General features: G+C 42.1%; 1 long non-coding RNA gene across 2 annotated transcripts in view; it reads left to right on the top strand.

The window, feature by feature from the left end:
* Nucleotides 1–670: 670 nt before the first annotated feature.
* Nucleotides 671–12,140, top strand: part of LOC138117357 (uncharacterized) — a 32,404-nt gene continuing 20,934 nt past the window's right edge. For both annotated transcript variants that reach the window (XR_011154620.1, XR_011154619.1), the window contains exons 1-2: nt 671–857; nt 973–1,047. This is a non-coding gene — a long non-coding RNA (uncharacterized lncRNA). The remainder of the gene's footprint in view (nt 858–972; nt 1,048–12,140) is intronic.

Below are 12,140 nucleotides of genomic sequence, written 5' to 3' on the forward strand. Positions count from 1 at the left end.
ATCTCACGGAGAGCTTTAGGTTGGGGCAACTGCCTGTTCTGAGTTCCAGGAGAGGAATGGAGCACGTTCCTGCCCTTTTTCCTGCCCAGGCTCCACGTGAAAGGCGTCTTGTGGTCGGAGAAATGAATTGGCAAAAATATTTGGTGTAAAAAATACAGAACATGCCATTTTTAGGACTAATTTCTCTCCTAAGGTTAAGCTCGGTTTTACCACCACAACTGTTAAGGGCAGAGAACTTCGTTGCCTTTAAAGTGTCCGATTTTGTTACTGAGACTTTGAGTGCTCAGGATAGAACTACCCCACAAATGGTATCGTTTCCTTTTTGCAAACGAGGCCATTAGAGGCAGGATTCGGGATTACTCCAGAGGGCTTCCCTGGCTGGAATTTCTAACCACAATGCCCAATTCTGATAAACTTCATTAGATTATAATCAATGCACGTGTGGGGCGGAGCGACAAGGGATGTCTGATTTCTCATTCTCAGCTGTGCGTGTTTATGAAGGAGAATTTCCCTGGCATGGCAGAGATCCCGAGGAGCAGCAGCGATCCCACGGGTCAGAGGCTTGTTCATCAAGGCGTCATTAACGCTAATGACGTTTAGGTGAACGCAGTTTAACAGCAGCTTCTAAAGGTGCTGGAAATGGGGAAAAATTCCTGCCTGGTCTCTGGCAGACACTCTGGGACATCCCACGCACTCCCAGGTGTTGCCCATTCCCTTCATTGTCCTCACGGGATGATCCCTCCCAGGGGTGGAGGCAGAGCCAATTTCAGGCTCCTAATTTCCTCTTTCTCATGCTGGATTGGGACCTTGTTTGCTCCTTCCCTCTAGCCAAGGACCTCACCCAGCTTCTTCCAAAGGTAATTTTTTTAGGTCTTGGGTTGTGTCAGCCAATCCAAGTTCTGGGGTGGAATTATTTAACCCAAACTGAACAACAGCATTTAATTTCTGTGCTTTCAAACTCCATTTTTACAGCCTGAGGTTTACCCACTTTGCTACCTTGCAAGCAGCTCTGTGGTAGAGGTCACCCTTCAGGGAAAAGCAAAAGAGGTCCTAAAACTTTCTTTTTTCTTGATGAAGTTTTAATAATTTGATAAAAATGTATTAGGTGGGGAATTTGGGCTGAAAATAGAGATGTCTCCTAAATGGAAGCTTTTTATAAATCTTTAAAAACCTGAACTATGCCCAGCTGTCACCTTTTGGTTAAGGGGAAAGTTTCTCTTGTGCTAATAAAAGTAAATTCTCTTTATTCCTGTGAGGAATGAGACAACTCTTTGTAGAAATTAAAACAATTTATTAAAACAGAAAAAAAGTTGAAAAATTGCAAAAAACTAACAAAATATAAAAATTTGGGATCCAGATGGCTCGAGAGATATGCCCCAGGAGCGCAGGGATTCAGGAACTTTAGGCTTAAGACAGCTCTGAACCTCAGGTAGAGAAAAAAATAAACTTGCAGTTTAGGCTGGTCAAAAAGAAATCTATTTCTAAAAAGCCCCTAGAAAGGGGTAGGCTTCTCCAGCACTGCCTTAGCAAGCTGGAGAGGATGGGAGAATGAGACCACGTGTCTTTCTTTTTCTTTCTTTTATAGCTTTTGCTCCGCCCACAGTCCGCCCACAGCCCACCCCTTTGGTTCAAGGTGATTGGTGCTCTCCCTTTGACAGACCACCTCTGTCCACCAATGGCTCCTCCTGGTCAGAGGGGTGATATTAGTTGAGATAAGGGTCATGTGCTTATGAGGGCTGGGCTGTTTGTTGCAACCGGGGTTTTTAAAATCTGCCTTGAAACCAAGATACAAGTAAAACAAAAAAAAAAAATACATCCAACACATCTTAAAACACTTGTAAAGGTATACAGTAAACACAGGAAGATCATAAAAACTTGATTAGTGTACCTGGGCTGATGGATTGATTTTAACATTCAATTTAAAAATATTAAGCTCAAATTAATTAAGGCACTTAATATGCAAAGACCAAGCACAAATAGGGATTTCATGTATGACAAGTCCCCCCTTTTTCTCTTATGCTCACATCTTTGGTCTTTGCATTTAAGTGGAGGTAGATAACTCTTCAGGGATAGATTCAAGCTCTTTAAAACTGTCCCACACTTGCTGGGCAATTTTTCTCTCCTTTCTAGTTTTCTTATTGTTACTATTATTGATGTGCATAATCTTTTGAGCGAATGGTGGACGCTGCTGTTGTCCTTGAAGATCCTGGATCAGTGGCATGCTTTGGACGACAGTGGTGATTAGACGGATGAAACAAGGGATTAAACAAGGGAGAAAAATAAGTCCTGTAAGGGAAAGTCCAACAATAATTAAAGCTTTCTTCCACCATTGTCCTTGGAAAATATTTTCCCACCATTCAGAAGTGATCAAGGGCTGCCATTTCTGCACTGGAACATGGGCTAGTTTCCTGATGTTTTGGGTAATCTTGGTGATGGCTTCGCCGTGATCATCAATATGGATGCAGCAGTCTGAGGTGTTAAACTTGCCGCATACTCCACCTTCTTCAGCTAGTAAATAGTCCAATGCCAGCCTATTTTGGTACACGGCTGCTCGAGTTTGCCCTTGCTGTGTGTTAAGTAGTTCAAGAGCAAGAGAGGTCTCATTAGTGATTACCTCAATTAGTGCTTGCAGTCTGATGATCCGGTTTAGCATGTAGATGGGAGTTCGGTACCCCCAGCTCCCATCCTGTGCCCATGTTGCAGGTCCATAAGTCTCTAGGATCCTCTCAGGTGGCCACTCTTCTTCTCCCCATCTCTGGGTCCCTCCTATTACATGTCTCTTAGTACGGAAAAGTTCATCATAAAGGGAGATTCCAAGGTGGGCTCCAGCGTTTTCAGCAAGTAGGAAGAAGTTTGGTTGAATGGCTCCAAGAGTGCAGCTCCCTTTCCAGCGAGGTGGTAAGTTGGAATAAGCTCGGTTACCACAGATCCAGTAGAGGTCTTGTGGTGCTTCCCAGAAGTGGGGTTGTATACTTGCTGCTGTAATCCAGTACTTAGAAATTTGTGGCAGGACAGAATATGGATTTCCTTGATCCCAGCACTGCCAGAGTTTTTTAACAGGATTCAAAATGCAGTTTTTGTTTTTAACCTTTTCTGCAGACCAGAATACATCTGGTTCTTGAGGTATCCACCAATGTTTTTGCCCATCAGTTACCAGGTACCTTTTGCATATTGTCTCACCAACTTCTTCTAAAAATTTTCTTCCTTTCCTCCAGATGCATTCTTCTCCAATAACAGTATTGCTTAGCAGCCAGGTTTCATTGTCATGTCTGGTTGTGGGGGAGAGATTACTCAGTCGGAGTAAATCGGGGGGCCCAAGACTGACTCCCCGCCAAGGCCAACTCTCCGATTCTAAAGTTCCTCCGCACACCCAGCAATTTGTTAAATTTAGCTGTTGTCCAATCCTTTCTGCCAGGTCAATAAACAAGTTTTTCCTTGACATCAAAGGATTGTTTTCTTTTTGTTTTTCCTTTTCTTCTATGACCACCTCTTGGATCAGGTCAGTGTCATAGGTCTTTCTTTTTAACAAATCTTCTGTCTTGGTTATGTATCTAAAATTGAAACAGAGCCAATCATCTTGGGAGGGGCACTCTCCCTTCTGCTTATGTATTTGGGTGCCAATGTTTTTGCCAATCCAGTACTTGTGACCTTTTTCTGAGCAGATACTCAACCTTGTTATGTTATAACAAGATGGATTAACATAAGTATGTGCTCGGAAAAAGTGTCGAATTTGAAATGAGCCTCCTTCTGCCTGGTACACAGTCTTGTAACATCTGTTACAGCGGCTGTCGGCTGCTTGTGTAAAGGGAGGCCAGAGGACCCAGAGACAGATGACACTCAGTAGCAGGATGTTGCTCACTTTCCCCTTTTGGCATACCCGAGAGGAGCTGTCAGCATTTGGGTTGCCTCTGCTGGTGGGGGTTGTCATCTTTGCTTCTTTCGTCCTTTCTTTAGGCATCTCACCTTCAGATGGTTCTTCAGTGACCTCAGGCTTCTGGAAACTCATGGTTATTTTAGGGTTGGCCTTGTCAAAGATTAGAGTTATCGTGCCCATAATTTTGGAGTCTGATTGGACTGTTATTGGAAGAGAATGCTGGCTTCAAATGGAGCCTTACTATACAGTTGATGTGACAATATGGTTGTGTGAAGGCAGAATCTGTAAAAGGGAATAACAAAGAACAGAATTAACAGCAAAATATTTTCAACTTAGTTTAACAACTTGTAGCTAGCACTTATTACTGAGGTATAACTGGGGAAGAACTGGGAGTACAGGATTTTATTAACTTGGAGTGAGGGATGCTGAGTGGAGCTTTCAAACAGGGTGTTTAGTTTGATGGTTTGTCTGGAGGTTTCTTCTCTTCAATTGGTGGTGCCACCGGACCCTTCACCCTCTTGACATGCGTCCAGCCCTTTTCAAATGTCCGGACAGCTGTTTCAGTGGTTAGCTGGACCTGAAATGGACCTTCCCAGGATGGGGTTAATGACTTTTCTTTCCAGGATTTTATTAACACCCAGTCACCTGGATTGATGTGATGTAAATTAAAATCAAGTGGGGGAGTTTGTGGTAGAAAACCTCTTTCCCTTAGCAACTCTAGATTTTTGGCAATTATCTGTACATATTGTTGTACACTGGTGTTTCCACACTCTTTCACATTCAACTCTTGTGGTGTAGCAAGGTAGGGTAATCCATACAACATCTCATATGGTGAACAACCCAAATCAGATCTTGGCTGTGTCCTGATTCTAAGAAGAGCAAGTGGAAGGCATTTTACCCAGGTCCATTTTGTTTCCAGCATTAATTTTGTGAGGATGTTCTTGATTGTCTGGTTCATCCGTTCCACTCTCCCAGAGCTCTGTGGATGCCACGGGGTGTGTAATCTCCAATTTGTTCCTAATTGCTGAGCCAATTGTTGTACAATTTGGGAGGTAAAATGAGTACCTCGATCTGAATCTATGCGGTGGACTATCCCATAACGGGGGATAATTTGCTCGAGGATCACCTTACTCACTGTCTGGGCTGTTGCATTGACAGTTGGAATAGCTTCCACCCAGTGGGTAAGGTGATCAACGATTACCAATAGGTATTTCCACCTCTGGACAGGAGGCATTTCTGTAAAGTCAATTTGAATGTTTTGGAAAGGCCTGATTGCTAATTCAATTCCTCCGCCCGTTTTCTTTTTCATTACCTTTTTGTTAACTTTTTGACAGATTACACAGTCCCGGGTTATTTGGTTGGCTATTTCATAAACACCAGTGCATCCAAAGGTTCTGAGATAGTGATCCGCCAGAGCCTTTGAACCCCAATGATTGCTTTGGTGAATATTTTGTAGAATTTCTCGGGTTAAATTTTTGTTTAAAATTTGGCGTTTATCTGGTAAATACCAGCGGCCTTGAGAATCCTCATTGGCACCAATTAAAACTAATTTCTGTTTTTCCTGATCAGTAAAAATGGGCGTGGGTAAAATGTTAGTTTGTGGAATAGTGTCAGATGTGGTGGTGTTAGCTGGAAGTTGGTTTACTTCCATCACTTTTACCTCTTCTTCCACTGCTGCTTCTTTTGCTGCCAAGTCTGCTAGGTTGTTCCCCCGAGCTTCTTTTGTGGTTCCCGATTGATGACCTGGAATATGCACCACTGAGATCACCTGAGGCAGTTGCAGTGCTTTTAGAATTTTTAGGATCAATTCCTTATGTAGGATATCTTTCCCTTTGGTGTTTAGGAACCCCCTTTCGGACCAGATTTTTCCAAAGGTGTGGACTACGCCATAAGCGTATCTGGAGTCAGTGTAAATGGTCCCGATGCTTCCTGCTAGTCGGTGGAGTGCTTTTTCTAGGGCATAGAGCTCACAGACCTGAGCTGACCAGGTTGGTGGCAATCTGCCCTTTTCTAGCACACACATTTGGTGTCCATCGACCACTGAATAGCCAGAGCATCGCTTTCCATCCACCACTCGAGATGACCCGTCAATGAAGAGGATTTCCCCTTCATTGAGGGGACAGTCCACCAGGTCCTCTCTGACTTTTGTTTGGATGTCAATTATCTCAATGCAATTGTGTTCAATTTCTTTTTCTGATGGGGTCCCATAAAGGAATTGAGCTGGATTTTGGTGTGTACACACAACTAACCTCAGGTGGTCTGAGTGCATGAGAATGGCTTCATATTTGACTATTCTTGGGTCAGTTAACCACTCTGCAGCCCTGTGAGCTAAAATGGTTTTGATTGAGTGTGGTGTATGCACTGTCAAGTCTCCACCAAAAATGAGTTTTTGACTCTCCGAGACCAGAACAGCTGCTGCGGCGATGGACTGGATGCAGACGGGCCATCCTCTGGACACTGGATCCAGTAATTTGGAAAGAAAAGCAACCGGCTTCCTGACTCCTCCCCACTCCTGGGTCAAGACGCCATAGGCAACTCCCTTCTCCACATTAACAAATAGATCGAAGGGTTTTTCTAGTGAAGGAAGGCTTAAAACAGGTGCTTTTGTTAATTTCTCTTTCAGATTTTGTAATTTTTGTGTGTCTGAATTAGTCCAATTAAAAGGTTCTTCTTCTATTAGTTTTTCATATAAAAATTTGGCAGATTGTGAATACTGATCAATCCACAGTCTGCAGTATCCAAATAGGCCTAATAATTGCCGGATTTCTCGTTTTGAAGTTGGAGGTGGTAGATTTAGGATTCCTTCTACTCTTTCAGCACTGAGTTTTTTTGTGCCATGGCCAATTAGATGTCCCAAATACTTCACCTCCTGTAGCACAAATTGTAATTTAGGTTTTGACACCCTCAGCCCGTTCCTCCCTAGAAAATTCAGTAACTGAATTGTAGCAGTTCTTACCGTAGACTCCTGTTCCCCAGAGAGGAGCAGGTCGTCTACGTACTGAGTTACCTGAATCCCTTCGGGTGGAGAAAAGGAACTTAGCAAATCTTCTAGCGCTTGGCCAAAGAGTGTGGGTGCCTCGGTGTAACCTTGAGGCAGTCGAGTCCAGCGCAGCTGCTGCCTCCGTCCAGTGTCTGGATCCTCCCAGGTAAATGCAAAGATGTCTCTGCAATGAGAATCTAGAGGACATGACCAGAAAGCATCTTTAAGGTCAATAACAGAGAACCAGGCATGTGCTGGGGGTACCCGACTCAGGAGTGTATAGGGGTCCTGCACCAGTGGGTACCTGGTTTGGACTCTCTTATTGACCTCACGCAGATCTTGTACAAGCCGGAATGACTTATCTGGTTTCTGGACAGCCAAAATTGGAGTGTTGTAACTGGATTTGCAGGTCTCAAGAATTCCATCTTGTAATAAGTCCATGATAACAGGCTTCAGGCCCTTTCTTTTGTCCTTGGAGAGGGGATATTGTGGTACACGTACTGGCTGGCTATTTGGGAGCAACTCAATTGTTAGAGGTGTGATGTCCATTTTTCCCCGGTTGCCAGGTTTGGCCCACACTACCGGGTCAATGTGTTGCTCATCTACTAAAGATAAAACAAACAATTTAGTGGTCATTTTTCCACCCTGCGGTACCACCCCAACCCTCAGAGGTATTTGGAAGTCACGTCCTAAAAGATTGATCCCAGCTTGAGGTAGGTATAGCACATCCCCTGTATGGGTACGTCCTTGTATGGAAAGGATTACATTTTTAATTACAGGAACAGCAAAGCTTTCACCATTAGCACCATATATATCTAATGTATCTTGAGAAATAAAACATCCTGGAGGTGTTTCAGTGACACAGGTTCTTTCAGCACCTGTGTCCACTAAAAACTCCACTTGTTGTCTCTGGGGTCCAGCTTCTAATTTTATCAAGGGCTCTTTAAGATGTTTTTGCCCCAGAGAATAAAGCCCCTGACCCCTTCAGTTGTTCAAAATTTGTCCCTCCATTTGAAGGACTCCTTGATCTCTCTGCTTTTTAAAACAGTACCACTGCCCGTGGCCTGGTTTATTACAGTATGTGCAAATTAACCTCTCAGGTCTTTGAACAATTGGGTTAGGTTGTTTATTGCAAACACAAACCTGTGGCTGTTGCTGAGGGCAGATTTGGGTTTGCTGTTGTGGGATGCCCCTTTGGGAAGTTCTTTGTGTAGGAGGGTTGTGGATTGGAGCATTAGTACTGTTATTCATTATTCGGCTTTTAGCCTTCATCCTCTCTTCATCCCTCCTAACAAAGACTTTTTGGGCTTCCTCCAGTAATTCATCTAGTTCCCTCTCTGGCCATTTTTCCAATTTTTCTAATTTTTTCCTGATGTCAGGCCAGGAGTGAAGCACAAAATGTACCTTTAGCATAGTTTTGCCTCCCTCACTGTCTAAGTCAATGACAGAATAAAGTTGAATGTTATTCCTTAACCGAGCCATCCAAGCTGTTGGGGACTCATCCTTTTCCTGTTCCCCACAAAATGCTTTTTTCATATTATTAACTCGAGGAACAGCTTCTCTAATCCCTTTTATAATTAAATTTCTGTAGTCTTTCATGTTCCTCCTGCCCTCTTCTGAATTTGGGTTCCATTCAGGGTCTGTCAGTGGTAATTTTTGTTCTCCAATTGGGCCCTGATTAGAATTATTTTCTCTGTCCCAGACTGTCACTCCTGCAGCTCTAATCAATTTTCTTTCCTCAATGGTGAATAAGGAGTGAAGGATGGATTGTATCTCTCCCCAATTATAAATATTAGGGCCGAGGAATTGATCAAATTGGTCAGCTAGACCAATGGGGTCAGCCATCAGACTTTTCATTTCTTTTTTAAATTCCCGTACCTCAGATGAAGCTAGAGGTACAACTACATAACCAATTCCTCCTTGAGCATTTCCCATGGGTACCTCCCTAAGAGGTAAAATTTTAGACTCATGGGGAGTGCTAAGGCAGGTGGGACAGTCAGGTGTTTTAAATGATTTCTTTCTAGTGCAAGATGCTGGGCCATCCTGGCTAGAAGAAATCCTTTGTCCGGTTGTCTTTTTGTGAGAGCAGGAAGGAACAGAATTTTCTTTTTCACTTTCATTCTCATTTTCTGAGTCCCTTTCGATTGGGTGGCTTGATGAAGGAAGGACCCTTTCTTGTTCAATTTGGACCCTCCTTTCTGGAGGAGTTACTGGAGGAAGGTAGTCTAGGGGGTCCCACTTTGGTTTATTTAATTTAGGTTTTTGTTTTTCTTTCTGTTTGTGTTCTTCTGCAATGGAAAAAATTTGGTTTGAATTTTTATTAAGTCCAATTGAATTAGATTTAGTTTCCTCTTCCAATTCTATTTTTTTGCTTTGGTCCTCATTTTGTTTTTGCCAATAATTTAACCAAATTTTAGCATAGTCTAATTCATCAGAATGTTTTGGAGCTTTGTAATGTACATAAGAATGCAAAGCCTCACAAAGCCATTTTTCAGAAGACCCATACTTGGGCCATCTGAGTCCATCTTTGTTAATTTTATGTTTTGGCCACTTAAAAACACAGTACCTAATCATTTGACACTGGTCTTTTTCTTTAGTTAAAAGATTTTCTTCCCACTTTAGGAGCATTTGTCCTAACGGACTGTCTGGGAAGATTTTGTATTTCTTCATTAGGTCTTTCTTTTTGCTATTCGCTTGTCCCATTTTGTTACTGGGAAGCAAACAAGTAGCTAGTGCAGAAGAAAAAAATTTTTTTTTTTTTTTTTTTTTTAATTAAATAAACCAAAGTATTGTATTATATAAAACAATTAAAATATTGCATAAGGAAATAATATTACAAAATAACCTAAATTCAATACACTATCACAATAAAAAAATGATAATAAAGTTATAAGCATAAAATACAATACAACTAATGTAGAGAAAAGCAAGCAAGGTTAGTAGATATATAAGGGAATGAATGATGGCGAATCTGTGGGAAAATTAAATATGGTAGGCTGGTGAGAAACAAATATGTTGCAAGAAAATATTAGTTTTAATTATAAAAAGAATAATTAGTGAATATTTAAATTGTTTAAAGTATAACTGAAATTTAGATAGCTTTATACATATAATACTTAAGAAACAGGAGTTGTCTTTATTAGCAAAGGAGAGATAAATTTAAAATATTTATAATCGAATTAAAGGAAAAAGATTATAATGAATAACACAAGCAGTAATTCAAAATATCAAAGCAGTGTCTTATGATTAAAGCAGATAAAGCAAATTACAACTACAATCCAATAACCCAAACACTCCAAACTAACAGGAAGTATAAAGGTGCTAGATAGCACTAACCACAAGAGTGCAGCTAAAACAAGTTCACACATGCACTTAAAACGGCAAAGGGGTGCAGTTCAAATTAAAAGGACACAAAATGGCGGCCGACCACGTGGCGGCCCGAAATTTCAAAATGGCGGCCGACCACGCGGCGGCGCGAAATTTCAAAATGGCCGCCGACCACGCGGCAGCCCGAAATTTCAAAATGGCCGCCGACCACGCGGCGAAAAGAAAAAGAGAGGGGTTTAAAATGAGGTTTCTCCTCAGTTCTAGACCCGAGGAGACTGAGACACTAATAAAAATGAATTTGGGGCTGCGCACACCCCTAAAACGTGGAAACCTCCCCCCAGAAAGGCTGATCACCACACTCGATCTTCCCCTCTGTGTCTCTAAAGGGTGATCCCTCGTGGTGCCCTTAAAAATGAACCCTTTCAAGCACACTCACACACACACTGGGGGCGGCCAACCCCCCCACACACTCTCTCACAAAAGGAATTCCACTCGGAGGTTCCCCAAAAACTAATAGCCCTTAAAAAGGGTAAGTCCCTAACTAAGTTCCCTTTAAGAAGGGTTCAAGCCTTACCACAAGTCTTTCTCCACCGGAGGTGTCCTTTCTCTGCTGCAGTAATCCTTGTGGGAGCCCAGAAAATCCAAGGAGAAAAAAACCAAAAAAATCGCAAAAATTCAAAAATAGTAAAATTAACCAAAATACCTGGATTTTAGGGCAAAAATAGGATCCCGGAGAGCCCCCAAAAGAGTTGTGAGGAATGAGACAACTCTTTGTAGAAATTAAAACAATTTATTAAAACAGAAAAAAAGTTGAAAAATTGCAAAAAACTAACAAAATATAAAAATTTGGGATCCAGATGGCTCGAGAGATATGCCCCAGGAGCGCAGGGATTCAGGAACTTTAGGCTTAAGACAGCTCTGAACCTCAGGTAGAGAAAAAAATAAACTTGCAGTTTAGGCTGGTCAAAAAGAAATCTATTTCTAAAAAGCCCCTAGAAAGGGGTAGGCTTCTCCAGCACTGCCTTAGCAAGCTGGAGAGGATGGGAGAATGAGACCACGTGTCTTTCTTTTTCTTTCTTTTATAGCTTTTGCTCCGCCCACAGTCCGCCCACAGCCCACCCCTTTGGTTCAAGGTGATTGGTGCTCTCCCTTTGACAGACCACCTCTGTCCACCAATGGCTCCTCCTGGTCAGAGGGGTGATATTAGTTGAGATAAGGGTCATGTGCTTATGAGGGCTGGGCTGTTTGTTGCAACCGGGGTTTTTAAAATCTGCCTTGAAACCAAGATACAAGTAAAACAAAAAAAAAAAATACATCCAACACATCTTAAAACACTTGTAAAGGTATACAGTAAACACAGGAAGATCATAAAAACTTGATTAGTGTACCTGGGCTGATGGATTGATTTTAACATTCAATTTAAAAATATTAAGCTCAAATTAATTAAGGCACTTAATATGCAAAGACCAAGCACAAATAGGGATTTCATGTATGACAATTCCTTTCACCTTTACACTCCTTATTTTAGGAACTGTATTTAGCAGCTTGTTGAGTCTTTTGAGTTTTCTTAAAATCATTATTTTATTGTTCCTTTCACTTTGGGAGCATTGGGATTTTTGGGAAGAAAAATTCGTGCTTTTGGCCTCGAATGGTTGAATCGGGTCCTGAATGAGGTTGTGCAAGGTTTGGTTGCGTTCAGGGTGGGCTAAATTTGACCCCATTTGTCCGTTCCCAACTGGGGACCCTGGCGATGGGGTTCCTCCTCTGCTCCAAGGGGAGGGATGAGATGGGATGTTCCCCTCCCTCCTTGGGGAAGAGCTGCTGGTATCGCCCTGGGCTGCTGAGATGGGCATTTTAAATCCAATATAAACCAGTAAAAGATCTACGTGAAAAATAAACCCCTATGAAGGAAATGATAATTTAGAGATAAACAATACTCTGATTTTTGCTGTTGTTCTC

The sequence above is a fragment of the Aphelocoma coerulescens genome, chromosome 12 (assembly GCF_041296385.1).
Source record: "Aphelocoma coerulescens isolate FSJ_1873_10779 chromosome 12, UR_Acoe_1.0, whole genome shotgun sequence".
NCBI classification, from domain to species: domain Eukaryota; kingdom Metazoa; phylum Chordata; class Aves; order Passeriformes; family Corvidae; genus Aphelocoma; species Aphelocoma coerulescens.